The following is a 21,713-nucleotide window of genomic DNA, read 5'->3' as shown; positions in this document are numbered from 1 at the left end:
TATAGCTGAGGATGAGAATAATCTTCTATATAATCTCCATGATGTAGAATGTATTTTCATATCTGTTTTGCAAAAATATCAGGTATCATTTTTCCCGAAAGACAGTGATGACAGTGATATAGTAGAATTGTCAAACCATCCTTGAGAAATCTGGGTGCATATGAGAAAAATATCTTAAGAGAGAGATATTGCAGTATTTCCCAGATGGAAGTTAAAGAGAGAGAAAAAAAAGAGGCAGCTTTATTGCCAATAAAAGCTGTGGCTTAGATGTGTGGTCACAATGGGCTTCCTAATATTTCATCCCTGAATTACACTCCTCCATTCATCAAGGGCAGAGTTGCACAACCCAGAAGCTTCCACATCAAAGACAGAGGCTTCCCCCAGCAAGTTTACCACCTGGCAGGCAGCAATCCAGAAAGCTCCTTGCTCATGCACAAGCCCCTCCAGAGGTGCTTTAATCTCTCCCAAAGTCAACTGGAGAGATAGGAGATGGGGGTGGTGCAGAAGAAGCCAGGTCCTCTGTTGAGCCTACAGTTACATGACGGTTTAAGCACCATTAAGTATCTGTATGGAAACAAAATAACATAGACAAATTTCCCTGCTATTTGGAAAGATTTGAGTTTATGTAGATTGACTGTATTATGATATTTACAGAATTTTTTAACGGTGAATTGCTGCTTCCAATCCACTAAATGATACTCAAGGAGCAAGAAAGAAAGACACACATTCTTCAAAATGTATTGCATTAGCTCTGTATACTTTTCACTGTTAAGTGAATTTGTGTTTTAACCAAAAATGCGTATTGTTATTTTTGTTTAACAGCTTTACATATACTTCAATCAGGTTACTAGCTATTAAAGTCTACATCCCTGAGATAGAGTGTGAGAAAAGAACTCCCACAAATTTAGCCGAAAATAACAGGTCAAAACAGTTCTCTTGGAAAAGAGTCATGAATTTTTAATAGAAACAGCTAGAATCTCATCTAAATAAAAACCTTAGATTTCTAAGGAATGGTATGAAAAGCCTTCTATTCCAAACTGCCACATACCACAAGCTACAATGAACATAACTGAGCTACCTTAGAAAGATGAAAGACACCTGAGAGTTTTTAATCTCTTCCAGCACGTTCCCTTTTATTTTAAGAATGTTATTTGGAGATTTGATTAATATTGAAGAGGTAAGGAAATTGTTTCTGTTGTTTTCTCTAAAAGACTCTTGTTTGGACTTATCTGGAAATGCTTATTTTTAAATACTGCATTGAACTTTTTTCTTTTTTCATCCACAAACACTTTTTTTTTATTGACAACATACAAACCACTGGCCTTCAGTATAACTCTACCTTGTAGTGCATTGAAATTTTGACAACATGGTTATCTAAAAGATACGTATTTGAAAATGAGACCACCGGACCTTGCATTTTGTGATTTAGAGTTTCATGTGACATCCTACACCTACAAAGTGATATTTCTTACCTAAAGTCATGTTCTTTGGGAAAAGGCAGAGGTGAAGCATAGGACTCAGAGCGGGTCAGCTGAACATGTTCTGTTTTTTTTTTCCCCCACATTCAGCAGTTAAACAGGTCACTTGTTTTCTTTTTGCTCCCTTTATTGGTAATATATTTCTACTAATCTATCTCTGCACTATGACGTGTTGTATATATGGCTGGGACATATATGGGCTGTAATATTGTCTGAAGACATAATGTTACAGAGAAAAGTGAACTCAAATATATAAGGATAGAATAAGTTTAGGAGAAAATCCTTTCTATTCACATCCTGAATTCCTTTGTGCCTGGTCTTAAACTTCAATACAATAAGCAGATCATCTGTGAACTCACTCTCTCAAGACTGAATACCTGGAGTGAACTAGAACATTTTCTCCCCCAAAACAGGATGGAGATGTGAGAATACCTTAGGAAAGTTATCTAAACTGGTTTTGGATTTCCTCATCTTTAAAATCAAACGATGATAATTATATATCTACTTCACGGAGGTTATCTGGACAATCAAGAGTGCTAAAGGATTTGGAAGTGTTTTTGAAAGTTGAAAGCACAATATCTATTTAGAAAAGTAGTAACAAGCACATAGCAGCAGTGTCAGTATCTAACCATGTAAGGAAATAGAAAAGGCAGGAAACAGAATTAGCAGGAAATTGGTGGTACAAGTAATTGAGCAGACAGACCACCAAGGTTATGTAGACTCCAGGCCTAAACTAATGCTGACAGTCAGAACAAGTATGTCAGAGACCAGGCAGTGAGCCCAGGGGCCACAGGATACAAACAGTGGGGAAATGAGCAAGGAGGAGGGTCCAAAGGCCTGGTGAGCCACTCAGGAAATGTAGACTCAAAAGAGGGAGACTTGAGAGAGAGTTTAGACGCGAAAGAGTAGATGTATGCTGCCAATGATATCTGTATCTGAATTAATACTGGCCTTTGTTCCATGAGCTGGTTCTGTGCCGACTCCAAAGGCAGGAAAACATCCTGAAGTGGCTGCCTGACTCCTTTGCTGGGTTGTGTCCTCTGCTCACCATCTGGACGCATCTGAGAATACCTCCCCCTCCAGTTCATGATGCTCCAAGTTCATTGTCTTCTTCTGTTCTTTGGGTTCTCCAAGTTCTTTCTTTGTACTTGTTCTCTCAGCCCTTTACAAGGCCAACTCCATCTTGTCTGTCTGGAGCAAAGTTAACTCCTCAGAGAGGACTTTCCTTTACCACTCTATCTAAAGTGACACTCCAAGCCACCTGAGCATACCATTCCACTGTGTTTTCTTAATTGAGTTATCACTATCTGAAATCTTGGTTTTTGTCTCTTTATTTTCTCTTAATTCTCCTCTGCCCCTGCCACACACACACATAGTAGAGAATAAACTCCAGTGAGAGGTGTATGTTGTCTGTCTTATTCCAGTGGTGTCTCCTGTACCTAGAACAGCCCTTGGGCACATAGTAGGCTCGGAGTAATATTTGTTGAATGAATTAACAAAGAAAGTAGGAGTAAGAATGTAGACAAAGCTCCAGACAGATGAGCACAGAGCAGACACTCTCTAAATGTGCTCTTTGATTAATAGTCACGTAGGTACAGGAAGCATACCTTGGAAAATCCCAAGTTAAAATTTATCTGTGTGCATATTCATTCTCTCCATTTTCCAAATTCAGATGAAAATCAGGTTAATTAAGCTCTGTGTGTTTGAAATGCCTAATTAGTAGCAGTAGTAGTAGTAGTGTAGAAGTAGTTTGAATTCTAGCTCAGAATAAAAGCACAAAAAGCTGATCTTTGTTTTCAGTTGATCCAATTCATGCAATAATATCTTCAGCCACAAAGTCTGCTCTTTCCCCCATGATTCAGTAATCTTTTGACAGTTGAGAAATAGGTTTTGTATTTGTTAAATGATACTAAACATGCAAGTTGAAAAACTTAAGGTGGAGTTAGCTGACAAAAGTATGTAACCAAGACTTTGCAAATTAATTGAATGATTTTCAAGGTATTTGAAGAAATATGTAACAACTAAGACCTCATAAAGGAGATCGTGAATATATATAAATGATATATATATGCCTTTCAACTTAGAAAGTTTGCCATTGTGGAAAATAAAGATTTCTTAGGGGTTCAGGAAACCAACCTACATATCAGTTCTACACCTTTGCCTTTAATGCTATGTACAAGTAAGTACAGTGATTGTACATTGATCTTTTGAAATAATAATGGTACATTTCACTGTTTCTTACTATTAGTTTCTTTTTTTCTTTCTCATCTACTTTAAAATAAATCCAGAATACTGAATAAGGCGGTGATTGCATTTGCAGGAGAGTTCACCAAAAGGAACACTCTGTTCCTTCGTTTGTGGTGAATCTCCAGATTGCCACTTTGATAGTGTTTTCTTTGTCACTGGAACAAATTTATGTTGCTTCTTTTCTCTTTACTTTATTTATTCCAGAATAATTCCCAAGAATTGTGGTATTGAAAATAATCTGTGAATATAGTGGAGTTCCATGCTATTTTAGCCATCTAAATATACTGCATATGAGTTTGGCTTCTAGTTGAGCAAACACAATTAAATATGATGGCAGGAACAGCAGAAGGGGTGGTGGTGGCAGATTTCTGGCTATCACTTTGGGGCTTTTCCAGGTGCACAATAACTGTACATCTGAGAGGAAACGGAGATTAGAAAACATGTTTAAAAAGCGCCATTGATCTGGAGTTGATTGTTTGCTTTTAATAATAATTATTGAAGTATCTCTACCCTATATCAGATTATAGTGTGTGCTCTGCGGTGTGTAGAGAGTAGAAAATATTGTCTCTGGCCTCAAACTGCACACACTGCACTCTCAAATGACCATTCTCAAGCAGTGCTACCATTAGCACAATGTTTATAGTTGTGCCTGGCAGTAAATTCCTGGTCCAGCAGCAGGCTGCCTGGTTATGGAGAAGTGGGTTTAGGAAAAAGGGGAAACTGATTTTATAAGGGCGTACCTCTGAGGCTTTACATTTATTATTATGCCATGGCATTCAAATTTTGGATGTTTCATGCTCTAGCTCCCTAGCACTCCTTTCTTCTCATCTCCACCAAAAAGCCTCAGACTCAGTGACTCTCCACTCACCATTGCTATATCTTTTCAAGCAGGCGCAGGCTTCCTGTTATCCTGAAATCCTATCGTGCTTTTGGCACAGAGATTATCTAACATGTACTTAGGATGTATAAATTTAACACTCTGGTCCTCAGGATTTCTAAAGTTTAGGGATTTGGTACATGAACCAAGTGTGAATTGTTTCCTAATAGGTTACTTGTGTATGTCTATTGTCCTTTATGGTGTATAAAGCACTTTCACATAAAGCTTCTCATTTGACCTTCACTACAACTGTGTAACAAGAGACAGGTACCAGTGAGGCTGCAAAACATTAAATGACATGCTGAAGGTCACAGCTATTAAATGGCAACTCGCACTCAAAATTAGGTTTTCTGACAGTGTGTCTATCTGGTACTTTGTCTACTATACCATAATCCTGGTCAGTTTTTTAAATCATATTTTTTATTGTAGAATATAACATATATACATAGAAATGATAAATTTCCAAGTGCAATTTTTAATTGACTCTATATTCACTGAGATAGTTTTTAAAACAACAATAATGGTAGCAAACACAGAGTACTAGCCGCATGAATAGCATAATTTACATGCTTTACATACATATATATAACCACCATATTACCATCATTTTCCTGATAAGGAAACTGAGGCACAGGGGCACAGAGGTCTAAGTAATAGTATTAAGATTCTGGTTCCAGAGTCCATGTCCTTAATCACTTCTCTCTGCTGCTTCTATAGAGCTTTGTTTAGTTTATTCATTCAACAAACAGTTTTCGGCATCTACTATGTGAAAAGTACTTATTTTCAATAAATTAGCAATCTAGTAGGCAATATACTTCAAAGGGGCTTTAAGTGCTACTGCGCAACATTTTTAATCCATTTGGAGTTTTCACTTTGGTTGCTCAAGACTTCTCTCCCTTCTTTGAATCCCTATATCCCTTTCAGCAACTAACCAGCCAACTTCTTACTTTACCAGGAAGATTAAAGCCCTATAGTGTGAACCTCCCAACTTTCCTTCCTAAACCTCAATTTTGTTTCTATCATTGCCAATCCTTTGCTCCTTGTCTTTTCCCTTGGGGGAAGAGAACTCTGTTCTAGTTAAAACTTGAAAGGTAAGTTGCCTGTTTATCTTGTGGAAGGCCTGAGGGCCTAAGAAGTTTTGGACTTTAGTCAGTAGACTTGAAGGAATCATCAAAGCCTTTAGAAGATGAGTGACAGGAATAGAATTGCTTTAGGGTATTAATAATAGATGGGACTGAAGGATTGGAAAACTAAAATGAGGGAAGGCCATGTTGGAAACTCTGGCTAGAGTCTGAGGAAGCACAGGTGTACAAGACACTTCCAAGAAGGCTTGAGGGTATAGAAAACTCTGTTCTTAATTTGCACAAAAGTAGTCATGATACTTCCTCTTTGAAGATTGTGTGGCCTGGGTATTTTTAAGGTAGAGAGAGGACATGCTTGCTGTTTGTCCAGAAAGGGAATGCATCAGTTCAGAGTCTCCAAGAATCATATGCCAAGATGGGATTAGGGGTTCAAGAGCTATCTGTGGGGAAAAGCATCCGTGAAGGATAAAGAGGGAGAGGCAAGAGTAGACAGGGAAAACCTTTAGGCCAAGTTGCTAATCCGATACCTGTGAAAGGAGAGGGGAAAGGAGGATAGGGTAGGAAGGGTCTCTGATAGTAGGGTAGTCTAAATAAGATTTAACATGGTCAGTGGGGATTCCTTGAGCCCATGCCACCCAGTAGAGGAGTCTTTGTACTGCAGGACAGTGGGTTGGCACCAGTACCCACCCTGTGCTCAATCACTGGTCCAGAGCAGCTTGGGAGAAGTATGGCCTCATCACAAACGTGATGGTAGATGCAGAGAAACAGCAGCTGGGGCCTCAGTCAGCTGTGCTAACTACAACAGGAGATCTGAGTGGTGCATTTCCATGGCTACTACAGTGGGGCTGGAAAGACTGATTTTCTTACATATGGGGGGGTTATATGTGTGTTATATATGTTAACAAGGGTGTAATTTAAATAGCCATCTCCATTACTATAGTGAGATAGAAAATAGACAACCTAAATAAATATGTTAAATGCTATTGACAGAAATGCAGAATTGGCAAAACTGTGATGAAAGGGAGGTATAATAATTTTCTCAAAAGCAGCCATGGGGAATTTTTTTGCCTGTCAAAAATGAACCAAAATTCACTTTGTAATGAGTTTTCCCCTACCTAATTATGCATTCACATCCTTGCACTTTGGGGTTCTTGCATGGATCAAAAGCTATTTAAAAAACTTGCTTGCGTGGAGAACATTCTTTTTTTCAACGACTATTTTGTAAGTCTTTCTGCTGTCAAATATTGTTCAGACCCCAAAGCCTCTGTGATGTTTTTCTACAAAAAGTTTCAGCATAGGTTCCACCAGGAGTAGCTGTCACAGGCCCATTGATTCTGTTTGGCTGGAGATTAAAAAAGCATTGACTGCAGTCAGGCTTATTGATCATCACTGAATATCTCAGTTGGTTTGTGTTGCTATATCAACATAAAATAAGGAAATTATCTATTTGAAGATATGTTTATGAGACATAATTATGAGAGAAATTAAAATGTCTATTGAATACAAGTAGATATTGTAATAAATCTGAGCAACAATATTGCTCAATATTGCTTACTTTGTTTACATATTAACCTTTATAATATATATTTATAATATAATAATTATTATTTATTATAATAATCTTGTGACTTGTGTGTATGAAAATAGTTAGGATGCCTACAGAACTTTCTTAAGCTGTAAATGAAACTCACCTGTATGTATCTTGGGAGCATAGCTCTAAATGAAATCTCTCTCTTGAGATCTTGTAAAATTTTTTAAATGTCAAGATGTTTTTCTATTAATCTAATTTTTAGATTTATTTTGTAGTAAACTATAAGTTGTACATAAACCTTTAGTGTTTCAAATGGTACTGGAAGATATGATGTGAAATATAAAAGTTCCCTTCTTCAGCTCCTCAATCACACAAGTCCCACTCCAGTTGTAACCATATGAAGCATTTCTGTTTTTATTTCTTTCAGTTGATAAATCTAAGGGATATGCTATACCACTATTATTTTAAGTTTAACATCTTCAAACTCTATTATCGACTCCTTGAATGAATGATACAGAATTTAACTCACACTAGACCCTGCCCAACCCCCCCAGCTCTTCTGATAACATTTTTATGTTTGTCCTTATATTGGTCACCATGTGAAGGCATAGTTTTCATTTTTAATGGTTTAGCATTATACCAAAATGATATAACCCTATTCTTTTATTAATGTGCATTTAGGCTGTTCCCAGGTTTTTGCTTTTTTTTTTTTTTTTTAACATATCACACTGCTATGAGTGTGTAGATTTCCTTCCTGATGCTGATTGAATCAAGGCAAAATACAAAAGGACACAGGAAAATCTGAAATCTGAGTTTCACAAATTACCAAATACTCAAAGAGGTAATAGCTAGAGTGAAATAGAGGTTTCTAAATATTCTTTTCCTCCCATTTTTCTGCTTATAAATTTATAGTGGCTATACATACCTTATTGCATCAAGCCCAAACTCTGGCCTCAGTTTCAAGCTGCCTTCATCTGGTCTTCTGATTCACCAAAAGCATCTTCTATCCTGAAGCCCACCATCCCTCTTCCTGCTCTAGAGTGTGACAACCATGTTTCACATCTTTTCTCTATCAGTTTTTCTAAAAACAATTTTTCTTATCTGTATAATAGGGATAATAACAGTACTTTTTAAATTGAGTGGCTGGGCTGATTAAAAAAGTAACCCCCATCAGGTATTTAGTGAGGGCTAAACATGTGGCCAGGGGCACAGCCCAAGCATCCATGTAATTGCAAAATTGAGGGTGATGGGAGCAACCAGGGAAAAAAAGCAGAAATAAGAGAGATGTCCAGTCCACTCTCCATTAGGTGCTGGCTGTGTGGTGCGTGTCTGGGTTCATGGCCCAGTGTGAGCTCAAGGAAGCTGATGTCCAGATATTCATGAGCCAAAGGCAGGGAAGGTCTAGGCAGAAGGGCCAACATTTGACATTCATTGAATGAACATTAAAAATCTACTATGCACTAGGCCCTATGCTCAGTTGTGATTTTGAGTTATTCAGAAATCAGGATCTAGACATAGGGTCTGAAGAGAAGGCACTAGCGCTACACTAGGGCTTCTCATCCTTTTCTGACCAGGACTAAGATAACTGGTACTGCAGGTTGAATGGAGGCTATTGACAAAAAGCCTGGCACAGCTAGAATAGGGGAATGACTATTTGGGAGTTAAGACTTCCTGATACCTGCAAATAAGTGTTGTATGTTAATGAATCCTATGCCTTTGCCCAGGTTTATCCCCTCTGCTTCCCTTGATTATCACCCCCCAACTTCTCCCCTTCTAAAACCAACTCGGGTCCACCGTGAAGCCCCTCTCCAGTCCTGTAGCTCTCAACAATCTCCTGTTTTCCATTTTATACGGCATTTATAATCTACTATACATGTTAATATTGCAGCATGTGTTACCTTATGATGTTTATGTTTCTTTGGTTATCTTTTCTCGTCAGATAGACTATAAGCACCTGGAGATTCAGGATCTCACTTTCTTCTTGCTTGTGACTTGCATGTAGAGCACAAGGGTGCACACAGAGGGTTCAGCTAATGTTCTTTGGCTTCCATCTAAATTTACCGTGTTTTGGAATGACTTCCTTTTGCTTATAGAACTTTCTGAGGTAAGGAAAGGATCACCAAGAGAGAGACTTTGTTAATGCATTTTTTCAAAACTTTATTAAACTATTTTAAATTACATGTTCATTAGAAGTTAATGCAGACATTGTGTAAAGTAAAAGTTACTAATTTCTCATTCTGCCTCACCATATTCCCTATAGTCTGACTCACTTAAGGTAACAAATCTGTCCTCTTCTTTAATTCTCATTTAAATCTTAACATATCCTTCAAGCATTAACTTATCATCCTGAATGGAGTTTTAGAAGAAAAAAATGATCAGGCTAAATGTTGTGATTTAGAAAAATAACAGGTAAAAATAGAATACTCTAGTTTTCTATAAAATGAAAGTTTTGTAAAGCCACAAAAACACATGGGATTTTGCAAACGACCTGGCAGCTGTTGGATCTCTTAATGTCAAATAGTTGATTACCCCACGTTAATGAATTAAAACCTAATAACAATCAAAGTCATATTGTTAAAAAAAATTGATCTGGTCTGGGCAGATTTGGGAAGGAGTCAGTAACCTGATTAAGGTTTTGTTGTTTACCTGTCTCCCTGGTCCAGAAGGCTCTTTCATCTCATCAGTGTTATGTCTTAGCCGCATTTGTTCATCTGGTTTAGTCCAAAGCTGGTAATGAACATCTTTGTCTGTTCAGCAATTCTGACCTATACAGGGCTTGAAAACAGCTAGGGCTCCCTGGAAATAGATAACTTAGTATAAAGGGCAACACAGACTGTTGCTTTTTATTACACAGAGAATATGTTTGCCAGCAGACAAAAGGAAAGTATCACATAACCTACAAAATAAACTGGGTTGATTATAAAATGCTTCCATCCCATTATTCAGTCCAGCAAGACTTTGAGTAAATAGATGGATCTGTGACTGTTCATTTATCCATCCATCAAATATTCACTAGGCACAGAAGATAAAGAAATGAGCCAGACACAGCCCCAGCTGTCAAGGAACTCAGAATCTAGTGGAGGAGACAGACTAGAAAAATCAGTGGTTATAGCTGTAAGGGGTTCACACAAGTTAACATAGCAGTACAGTGGAAGAGCACAGAGGAGGAAGAGCCAACTCAAACTGATTGCAGGGAGTTGTCAGGAAATACATCCAGGAAGTGGTGATGCCTAAGGTGTGTATAGAAGGTTGAACATGAGTCAACCAGGTAGCCAAGGGGAGAGGTCGTCTTGACAGAGGGTTCAACATTGGCTCAACACATGAGACAGGTAGCATGATAACATGCTGTATCCAGGTTATGTTGGCCAAAGCGATGGTTTCTTCACTGCATCTTTCTCTAAAATCGTTTCTGTGGACAACATATAGGCACAGCTGAATCAACATCAGGCTGCTTAGGACAGAGCCTGAGAATGAATTGAGTGAGGGGTGGTGGGGAAGGAAGGGGGCAAATATCCAGAGAATATTCAAAGAGTTACAGATTCTTTCTTCAGAACCCTTGGCCTCCTCTGACTCTGAAGGTTTTCAGGCATGTGTAAGCAGTTGCAGGGCCTGTGTAATTCATATATCAAATGGACTTGTAGTCTGTCACTAAAATTCTATTTGCCTTGTATTTATACGGCTCGGATGGGATGAACCTTTGTGAGGGTACTCTGGGTGTATGATTGATGGCTCTTCAGACAAGATGTGCCAGCTTAATACTGGCCTTGGTCAAGTGTGAGAGGCACACGTGACTTGTGTTCCTCTTAATCTCGTGGTGTTCTTGCAGCCTGCTCTGGAGCTGCACAGTCTGTTCTTCTGTTTGTCTGTGAACCATAAGAGTTACTTAACAGTGGTGGGAATGCCTGAGAGGGGTGGTTTTGCTTACAAGTTAGCATATTCATGTGTGTTGCTTGCCTGGCTGGTCTGGGATGGCCTGAAACCAAATTTATAGATCTCAAAGCATTTCCAAAGAAGAAGCTAAGTGGAATTGTTCCCTAATTAATTGTCCATTTGTCTCTTTTGGCCCATAATCTAACAAGGATTTTTTGGACTTAAATTTGATTTCAGCAAAAAATTAAAAATATAGACATGCCAGCTCTAGATGCTGGTTCATGACAACTCTGGAAATGTGGATTATATGTGTGATTTTAATGCATCCATTGGAAATAATGTTATTTTTTACAAAGTAAAAGCAGTCATAATTTTGCTACAAAGAAGAATATTTGCTTCCTCTCACACATTTTATTTAATAATTTTACTTCTTTGAAAGCAAAACAGCACACAATTTGAAAATGAAATTTCCCCAAAGTGTTCAGTTTGCTAATATGTTTTTCATTTTCTTCATTATGCTATAGTGGAATATTGCCATACTTTGAAATATGCAGTTTATTTCCCCAGAGGCAGCAGATGGTGTGACTATCTCTCTTTTAGTACAAGATTTATCATGAGAGATGGCATCTAGGATTGCATGAGATGGGAGTCCTGCCCTCAAAGAGCATATATTCTCTTGTCTTAATTTCATCATTGCAGCATTTATGTAAATTCTATTATTTTTAAATGTGAGAAAACTTGCAAAAATGCAGATATTTTGGCATTTTTAATCTTCATTTTTCTTAGTTTATACTAGAAAATACTTTATTTAAAAATTATTTGATTTATTTCGTTTATATTTGCAAGTGTTTTCTTCACTGAATGTCTCATTGCTAGAAAGCCCATTGACTTCTAGGGCAGGGCATGAATTTTTTTTCTTCTCTTTTTTAGAACAGTTGTAGGTTTACAGAAACATCATGCAGGAAGTCTAGATACCTCCCTCTCACACATGCAGTTTTTCCTATTAACATTTTGCCTTAGAGTGGTACCTTTGTTGCAATTCATGAAATAATATTATTAGAATTGTGCTACTAACTTTAGCACACTGCATTAGGTTCACTCATGTTGTACAGTTCTATGGGTTTTTGTGAGTGTGGTAAGTTATATACAACCTAAAATTTCCCTTTTTGTTCCCTTTTTGAATATATAGTTCAGTGGTGTTAATTACATAAAGTTGTGCCTCCATCCCCACAGGGCATGATTTTGTGGGGATTGCCACCCCAGCCTAAGGTCTGTTCAGCTTTGAAGATCTTGCAATTTGATTTCATGTGGGAATATTGACTCATACTAACCAAACTCACAAGAGACTGTTGCAAAACCAGAATTCCATTTTTCTAATTTACAGTGAAAAACAGAACTTCAGACAGATTTGGTAATTTTCACCCTCAAGTTGGAGTGACATCAGAAGCTAGATTTACGATAAAAATTTCTTTTGCTGAGTAGGAGTAGAGCATTCCCTCTGTAGGGTTATGCCTGCCTTTAGGATCTGAATTGCATGTTTGAATCATGGCTTCCTTGCTCCTGAACTGTAATCCTGAACATTTTATTCTTTCGCGACATTTTAGCCTCTTGATGATTGCTCTGTTACATCATCTCTTTAAATAGCTAATAAGCATTTAACTCCCAAATAGAAAATAGTTTTATCTTAAGTGTGAACTCTAGGAGGATAGTGGTTTTATGTAGCATTGTGATCAATTAGCAGTGTCTGCCACAGACAAAAGAGGTGCATGAAGGCTATGTACACATGCTCGCCCACCCTTTCATGGGTCCTACCTTCAATATATGGATGTAAATAAGTACTTTGATTGTCATGTAAGATAGTATTCTGCATGCTTTGGAAAATATTTTGAGAATATGCCTGGAAAGCTTGAAGATAGTCTAGTTTTCTAATTTTATAGTTTAGAAAACATTTGTCTTGAAGGGCTTACCAAAATCATAAAGCTAATAGGTAGTTAAGCAATGACTCAAGCCCAGGTTGCTAACCATGAGCCAGTTTTTGTTTGTATACACCACAGTAATAGATTTATGAATCCCAGAAACCAGTCACTTCATTTTCCAGGTTAATTTGGGAAACAACTTTTCCTTGGTAGGATTAAGTTTGTTGCTCCTGGTCAGCAAAATAAATTTGAGGATTTTTTTATAGACGAGTGGTACTTAATCTCAGTTGCACATTAGAATCATTTGGGAAGAATGTAAAAAAAATTCCCAAGGCCCAGACCTTCCACCAACCAATGAAATCAGAATCTCTGGGGCTAGGGCATGTTCCCCATGTGATTCTAATTTGCAGCCAAGATGGAAGTCATTGATAAAACAATTAGAAATTTGTAGAAATGATCAAACACTTCGTGAATACTTAGTCATTTTTGACATTGTTCAGTTAAGTTATTGAGAGAATCAATATTTTTATCAGCCCAAATCAATCCACATAAACATCACAGATTTAAAAATTAAGATTAGCAGCCTACTAAATAGTTATCATTCCATTATTCTTAGGGTAGGCATCAAATAGAAAATGGAAAAATAATGATTGTGCTGATAAGGAAGAGTTTTTCTTAGCTTATGCCATGGTAAAATAAAGGAAAATACTTCTTTTAATATTTCTGGTCAAATGCGTAGAAATTATATTTACTATTTATCCAGTCAATTTCAATTTCACATGAATGGAAACACAGTGATAGAGATGTAAATAACTGCATGGGAAAAATCAATGTAAGTGCCCTTCCAATTCAGGACACTGTTCACTGATCATGTGTACAGCAATTCAAAAGTTTTATTAATAACATGGATCAGTATTTGATAATTACTGGAATGGAAACTTTTGATTCCTTGCTTGTCATTTATTGATAGTGCTGAGAGTGTCGTGATTCCCTCTGCCGTTTAAGTATAGCTAAACCTTCTGCTACATATGTAGCTGGTGGAAGGGAATGCTGATTCAAAATCCAAAATAAAGAATGACATATGTACCTTTGAGATGCATTTTAGTATTTATTTAAATACTTTTGATGTTTTGGAAATGTATAGCACAACATTATGAATGTAATTAACAGCACTGAAATATGTATCTGAATGTGATTAAAAGGGGGAAATATTAGATTGTATATATGATAACAGAATAAAAAAAAATTCCATGGAACTACACTATACAAATAGTGAAGCCTAAGTTAAGCCATGGACTATAGTTAATAGTACAATTATAAAAGTATGTTATCAATTGTAACAAATGTTCCACACCAATGCAAGATGTTAATAATAGGGTGGTAATGTGGGAATCCTGTATTTAATACATGATTGTTCTGTAAACCTACAACTTCTCTAATAAAGAAAAAATTGTAAATAAAAAAAATGAAGCTATAGTCTGAAGAGGAAAAGTTCCTGTAGTCCATGTTTCCTTAATTTCCCATACTTTGCCTATACTAGATTGTGTTTTAGAAATAGACCTTTGGTTGTTCACTGTTTCAATTCTCTCCCTCTCCTCCTCTCCTTCCCCCACCTCTTCCTTCTTCTCTAGTTTGCACTTTAAGAGGATGAGAGAGAATTAAAGGGTTTGTGTTTTAAAAGACTTTTCAGTCTCCAGAGCAGGACTGGGGGGAGAAGCAGTTACAGTGCTGCCTTGCACTCAGGAAAGAATTTTAAGAATACTAGGCACGTTTCAAGTGGACCAGCTAGAGGGGAGGAATTTGAAACGAGGCTTTAAAAATTTCCCAGTTGGATTAATTAATCATTATACATAATTAAAGGTGAACACATAACTAGTCATGAACTAGAACTGTCCTAGTGCCGATGAAAATAGGTTTTGTGTATAACAAATAAGCTGGTATTGTATAGGCCCTCCACAGCACAGAAAATTCCGGATTATCACGCTGAAAGTTGACACTATGAAATATGTCATTGAGGAAATTTTTTTTTTTTTGTTACCCTTTGGATTGGCAGGTTGTGACAAAACTACATTCCTGTTACTTGAATACATCTTTTGTCTAGTTTTACATGCTTTTTGACTTGTCTAGAAAATGACATATTGAGGTTTTCATTAGTTTTAACCAGGTGTGATTTTCTTATGGAAGATACCTCGGCAGAACTGCAGTTTAGGGCGAATAAACCAGCGAAGCTCAGAAAGGCCGTAGACCTCCTTCAGATGGTACAGTGAGCTGAAAGGCTCATTAATCAACCACCGAGTCACAGATGTGATGGCTTGCCTACCAACTGCCACCAGACTGTGAAAGTCACATCCCACAGGCTAAATTGTCAAACTAACCCATCCATAAACACTTTAACATAACAAAATTCCATCTCTTCTCTTTAAGGTGTGTGTTTGAAATGTTAAATTTCCTCTAAGCCTTTTATGAAATGCTGTTTATTTCATAAAATTCAAATTTCTTGAAAACAAATTAGATTTGATGTTGTTTCCTTTTATAAGAATTTTCGTTAGTGTTTTTATTTCTATTTTTATTTTCCTTAATGCTTATTGAATCTCCTTTTTTAAAAAAAAAAATATATTTTTCTATATTACATGAAATGTTAGAGGGTAGAATTTACCTGCGTCCTTTATTAGTAGAGAAAATTTACTCTTGGCATGTGTGTGTTAGCTTGAGTTGTACCACTCAGAGGGCTTTTATTCATAGGGAAATGTCTGTAGATATGTTTTAATGTACATTCCTAGAAGCCTAGAAGGACTGTATTGTAAACTACATTTTTTGACTAAAAGAAATTCTCTTTTCAAGTTTCTGCCTGGCTTTTTTGAATTCCTCTTTTCTTTGATCTCTCTCCAAGGAATCAAGATTTATGTTTTGTTTTGCTTTATTTTACCAGAATTCGGTAAATCGCTAAAGAAGTCAAGCTAAGCCTTAGTTTTATTTGGAGTCTGAAGACAAAATGTTAGCCAATAAGTTTTCAATATATAGTGTATATTTTAGGGGGATTTTAATGAAATCCAGTAAAATATACCGTATGTGATAGCCTTAAATAAATCTGATATTCTCAAATCTTGTATGGTAAATGCTACAGTAACTTGTATTTTTGCTTTTTGCACAAATGGAAGTTAACACATAGCATCAATGAATCATGTTTTTTTCCCTTTGCAGTTTCGTTTTATTAATTTTAAAACATTGAATGGTATATTGGTGGCCATTTGAACAGAGGAAATAGAATTTAAGTAGGTGCAATTGTAAGTTGTGTGGGTTCTTTAGAACATTGCCCCACAGAACTTGTTCTGTGAACCAGCATTAGAAATGCAGAATTTTAGGCCCCCACCCCAGACATAATGAATCAAAATATGCATTCTAACAAGATACCGAGGTGATTCATAAACACATTAGAGTTTGAGACGCACTAGGCTAAGGTGAGCAAGACAGTTCTTTTCTCTTACTAGAAGTTTTTTTACCTCTGCCTATTTAAATCTCATCCCAGCAAATACCATTATAATGAGAGTTCTCATAATAAACGTATCCCAACTATTTAATTGAGTAGATATTTCAAGCAATATCAAATAAAATTAATATTAACTTGACAATAGAATTACAACACCCCATAAAATTGTTGGAGGTGGGATTTGATCTCCTAAGCATTACTAAGTGAATATTAAATTTAAAAAGGCCAGTGATAGCGTGTCAAAGCATGTATTTAAGTCTGGGTAGATAACACTGGTATAGGAAATGGTAGAATACATTAAAAAAAAGTGTAAGACACAATCGTTCATTAAAAAACTTACAAATCATATTTTCATACATTACAAGATAGCTCAATTATAAAGTTCTAAAGTTTTACCATGGCCTCATTTTATTTATATTTTAGTGTTTTAATATTGAAGAAGACAGGAACATTCTTCAAAATAGCAGGACTTTAAAATATATCTTGCGAATTTCATTACCTGAATGAAATGTTTTCCTTCATAGCCAATTCTGATTACAAAATGAGCTGAATAATTACCTACATGTAATTTTTTGTTGTTGTTGAATTTTATTTTGAAATAAATTCAAACTTACAGGAACAGTTGCAAAAACAATACAAACCCCGTACACAGAACTCCAGCATACCCTGACCTCCCTCCTGATCCACCAACTTCAATATGCTGTCACACCACCATTTCTTTCTTTCCCTCCCTCCCTGTCTATCATCCATCATCTATTGCTCTGTCTTCTGAACATATGAGAGCAAGCTGCACACATCCTTGAACAAACAATATAATTCACGTATACTTCTCCTGTGAACAGGAACTTTCATTTATGCAATCATGTTAAGCACAGCTAAGAAGTTCAAGAAATTGAACATTGATACAAAGCTTACATTCTATATTTCATTTTTGCTTATGTCCCAACTGTGTCCCTTTGAGCCTCCTCTCCTCCATCCTCAGATCCCATCCAGGATCATCCTTAGCATTTAATTGTCATTATCTATTTAGACTGTCTTTGTTTTATTTTTTTCAATTGTGGAAACATATATACAGCATTAATCTTCCCATTCCAACCCCTCCCTAGCATTTCATTAGTGAGATTAATCACATTCACAATGTTGCAATGCCATCACCTTCCCACCATCCGTTACTAGAAACTTCCCCTCACCCCAAACAGAAATCCTACAGTCATTTCTTATTAACTCCCCAATGCCCCTTCCCCCACTTCTTGTAACCCATACTCTACTTTTCATCTCTATGATCATATTCTCTGATACTTTCTTTGTGTTTATGTGGGGCTTAAATTTAACATCTTAAATCTATAACAATCTTGTTTTCTTTGATACCAACTTAACTTCAATAGGATGCATAAACTATGTTCCTATACTCCATCATTCCCCCACCATTATGTAGTTCTTGTCAAAAATTACATATTTTATATTGAGTCCAAAACCACTGATTTATCATTACGCTTTATGTCTTTTAGATCCTGTAGGAAGTAAATAGTGGAGTTACAACTCAAAAATACAGTAGTATTGGTATTTATATTTACCATGTGATCTTTACTGGAAATCCTTATTTCTTCCTGTGGTTTCAGTCAGTTGTTTAGTGTCCCTTCCTTTCAGCCTTCACAATTCCCTTTAGCATTTCTTATAGGACTGATCTACTGGTCATGAAGTCCCTCAGCTTTTGATTATCCGGGAATGCTTTCATCTCCCCCTCATTTTTAACCTCCAGGTGTTTGTGAATTTTCTAAGTCTCTGATGGTTATTGACTTCTATTTGTATTCCGTTGTGGTCAGAGAATGTGCTTTGAATAAATTCAGTTTTTTTTAATTTATTGAGGCTTGTTTTATGTCCCAGCATATGATCTATTCTGGAGAAAGTTCCGTGATCACTAGAGAAGAATGTGTATCCTTGTGATTTGGGATGTAATGTTCTACATATGTCTGTTAAATTTCTCTATATCTCTCTCTCCTTTCTTTGTTTCTCTGTCGGTAGGGCTCCCTTTAGTGTCTGAAATAGGGCATGTCTTTTATTAGCAAAATCTCTCAGCATTTGTTTGTCTGTGAAAAATTTAAGCTCTCCCTCAAATTTGAAGAAGAGTTTTGCTGGATAAAGTATTCTTGGTTGGAAATTTTTCTCTCTCAGAATTTTAAATATGTCATACCACTGCTTTCTCGCCTCCATCGTGGCCGCTGAGTAGTCACTACTTAGTCTTATGTTGTTTTCTTTGTATGTGGTGAATTGCTTTTCTCTTGCTGCTTTCAGAACTTGCTCCTTCTCTTCACTATTTGACTGTCTGATCAGAATATGTCTTGGAGTGGGTTTATTTGGATTTATTCTATTTGGAGTTCACTGGGCATTTATGCTTTGTGTGTATTATATTGTGTAGAAGGTTTGGGAAGTTTTCCCCAACAATTTCTTTGAATACTCTTTCTAGACTTTTACGCTTCTCTTCCCCTTCTGGGACACCAATGAGTCTTAAATTTGGACGTTTTATTTTATCTATCATATCCCTGAGATCCATTTCAATTTTTCCGATTTTTTTCTCCATTCTTTCTTTTGTTCTTTAATTTTCTGTGCTGTATTTCTCAAGGTTGCTGAGACATTGTTCAGCTTCCTCTAGTTTTGTACTATGAGTATCCAGACTCTTTTTAATTTGGTCAACAGTTTCTTTTATTTCCATAAGATCATCTTTTTTTTTAATTTACTCTTGCAATGTCTTCTTTATGCTCTTCTAGGGTCTTCTTCATGTCCTTTATATCCTTTTCTATGCTCTTCTTCATGTCCTTTATATCCTGTGCCATGCTCTCATTGTTTGTCTTTATTTCCTTGATTAATTGCTCCAAGTACTGTGTCTCCTCTGATCTTTTGATTTGGGTCTTTGGGTTTGGGTTCTCCATATTGTCTGGTTTTATCATATGCTTTAAAATTTTCTGTTGTTTTTGGCCTCTTGGCATTTGCTTTACTTGATAGGGTTGTTTTAGGATATGAAGGATTACTGAAGCTCCAGTCTCTAGTTTGTCAGATCTACAGCTTGGTGGCATACACTTTCTCTAACTAACCAGCAGATGGTGTCCGCAAGTCACCTATTCCTCTCAAGTCAGTTCTCCCCAACTTTGTCTTTGTGGTGTATGGGCGTCTGATTCTTGTGGGGTTCAATTGGTGCACTAAGTTTGGGTGTGTTGTTGGTGCTGTCCGCCCTGATTGTGGGCGTGTGTCTGAGCAGTTAGGGAGGCAGGGCAGCTTTAATAATCAAACCTCCCGGGTGTTCCTGGAGATTTAAGGCTGTTCCAAGAGTCTAAACCTTCAGTTCGGTCTCGCCACAGATTGTCTCTGCCACTGACCCACAAGTCCTTGGTATTGGCATATAGTCCCTGGGATTTCCAAGGGGGTCCCTCTTCCCTGCCGTGCCCTTCTCAGGGCCTCTGCTGAGGGATGGCTGTGCTACATCACAAGTGCATGCCATCCCCCGAGGGAAGTTCTGGGCTGCCAGGCCATGCAGGGGCGTTCCCAGCCTGCTGTAAGGATGGCTGAATGGGTTGTGTTAATTTCCCCCTTTTGGCACAGCTCCACCTTCCCAGCTCTGGGACAATTAGCTGTGGGTGCACTAAAGGCTGTTGTCCCTGCCCAATATTGTGGTATGTGCTCGTGTTGCTGGCAACATTTTCTGTCACACTGGGTCCCTTGGCACGTTTCAGGGCTATGGTGCTTGCGCCGGGCAGGAGTATTCCCAGTCCGCTATGAAGAGGCTGCAAGGGGTGTGGTTTTTTCCCCTTTTGGCTAACCTCTATCTTCCTCGCTATGAGACAATTAGCAGCGATTATACAAAAGGCTGTCTTCCATGCAAGATACTGAGGCATTCACACAGCCCGTTCCTGCTGCACTTCACTTGTGGTTCTCACTGCCGCATCTGCAGCCGCTTTTGGGTTTTTTTAAAAAAGAACTAGTCCGCCTTCAAACACTAACTCATGGTTTCCCCACACTGCAGCGCGGCTACCGGACATTTAGCTGGCTCACTCACTCGTTTTCGAATGCAGACTCCCAGTTTCATCAAGTGCACGGTCCCTGTGGATTTAGCAGACCTTGTCCAGCTGGTGCATCGCTGGAACTGGTGTTCTGGGTAACTTTCTGGCTTTTATCTAGTATTTTTCATGGAGGTGTTTTTTTGCCCTGTCTCACCTAGCTGCCATCTTAGGTTATCCCTACATGTAATTTTTCTTACTTTTTTGAGTTGTTTCTCTGACCCTTGGTAAAAACGTATGAATAAATATCTTGACTTTGGAACATCACTAAGGAGATAGAAATTTATATCCTTACAAGAGTCATACTCTAATTCACATTCCCTGTCAATCTCTTTTCTGCCAAAATACTAGTTTAATTATATATAATAAATTCCATAAGATACTATAATTACCATCCTATGTTGAAGTTGACTGACATTAAAGTAAGGAATTCGGGGTATGGGATCTTTACAACTGAAAATTAGTTAGGAGTTAATTTGTGGCCCATATCATGGAGGTCTAAATGAAATTGGACAAGTTCAACTTGATATTTCTACAGTCTTGTGTATCCTCAAGATTCTCCTAGCAGTTCTTGGTAGGTAGGTATCAAATTGATTTGCTCTAGATGGATACTTGTACAGAGAAAGCCCTCCATAACTACTTGCTTTGATTTGAAAATAGTTGACCAATAGCAATATAGAAATGTAAATGAAAGGCAATAGGAAGACTGAGAATTGTTAACTGAGAATATACTGAATTACTAAAAATTCAGTCTCATATACAATCCTTATTTAACTGAGTAAGTTTAGTGGAGAATAGTAAATAATACTATGTGATAGATTAGAAAGTAAAGTATATTAATAATATAATGATAAAGTTTAAAATTCCAATTAAAGATGTAAGTATTTGAAATTTTCTTTTACATAGAGTATTCTGCTCATGGTATCTCAAAATATTATTTTTGAACATCCTCTTGAAGTAAGCAGTAACTTTTTTCCCCATTTCACAATCTATGCATGTCACTGCATGGATAGCAACCACTCTTTTGGTGGCAAAGACTCAAAAAAAGAGCTGTCACATCACAGTCTCATTTTCAGGTAGAGTATACAACTGAATTAGCTTCATTTTAATGGAAATATGCATAAAAAGATGTTATTGAATCATTGCAATGTATGCCTAGAAGTAAGTCTAGTGGCC

At 37.1% G+C, this 21,713-nt stretch overlaps 1 protein-coding gene across 7 annotated transcripts in view; it reads left to right on the top strand.

The window, feature by feature from the left end:
• Window positions 1-21,713, top strand: part of KIAA0825 (KIAA0825 ortholog) — a 437,461-nt gene that overhangs the window by 222,330 nt on the left and 193,418 nt on the right. The gene's annotated exons all lie outside the window — the stretch shown is intronic.

This window comes from Choloepus didactylus, chromosome 13 (genome assembly GCF_015220235.1).
Source record: "Choloepus didactylus isolate mChoDid1 chromosome 13, mChoDid1.pri, whole genome shotgun sequence".
In the NCBI taxonomy this organism is placed as follows: Eukaryota; Metazoa; Chordata; class Mammalia; order Pilosa; family Megalonychidae; genus Choloepus; species Choloepus didactylus.
Note: the sequence above shows the minus strand (reverse complement) of the source record. Positions and strands in the feature narration are given on the sequence as shown.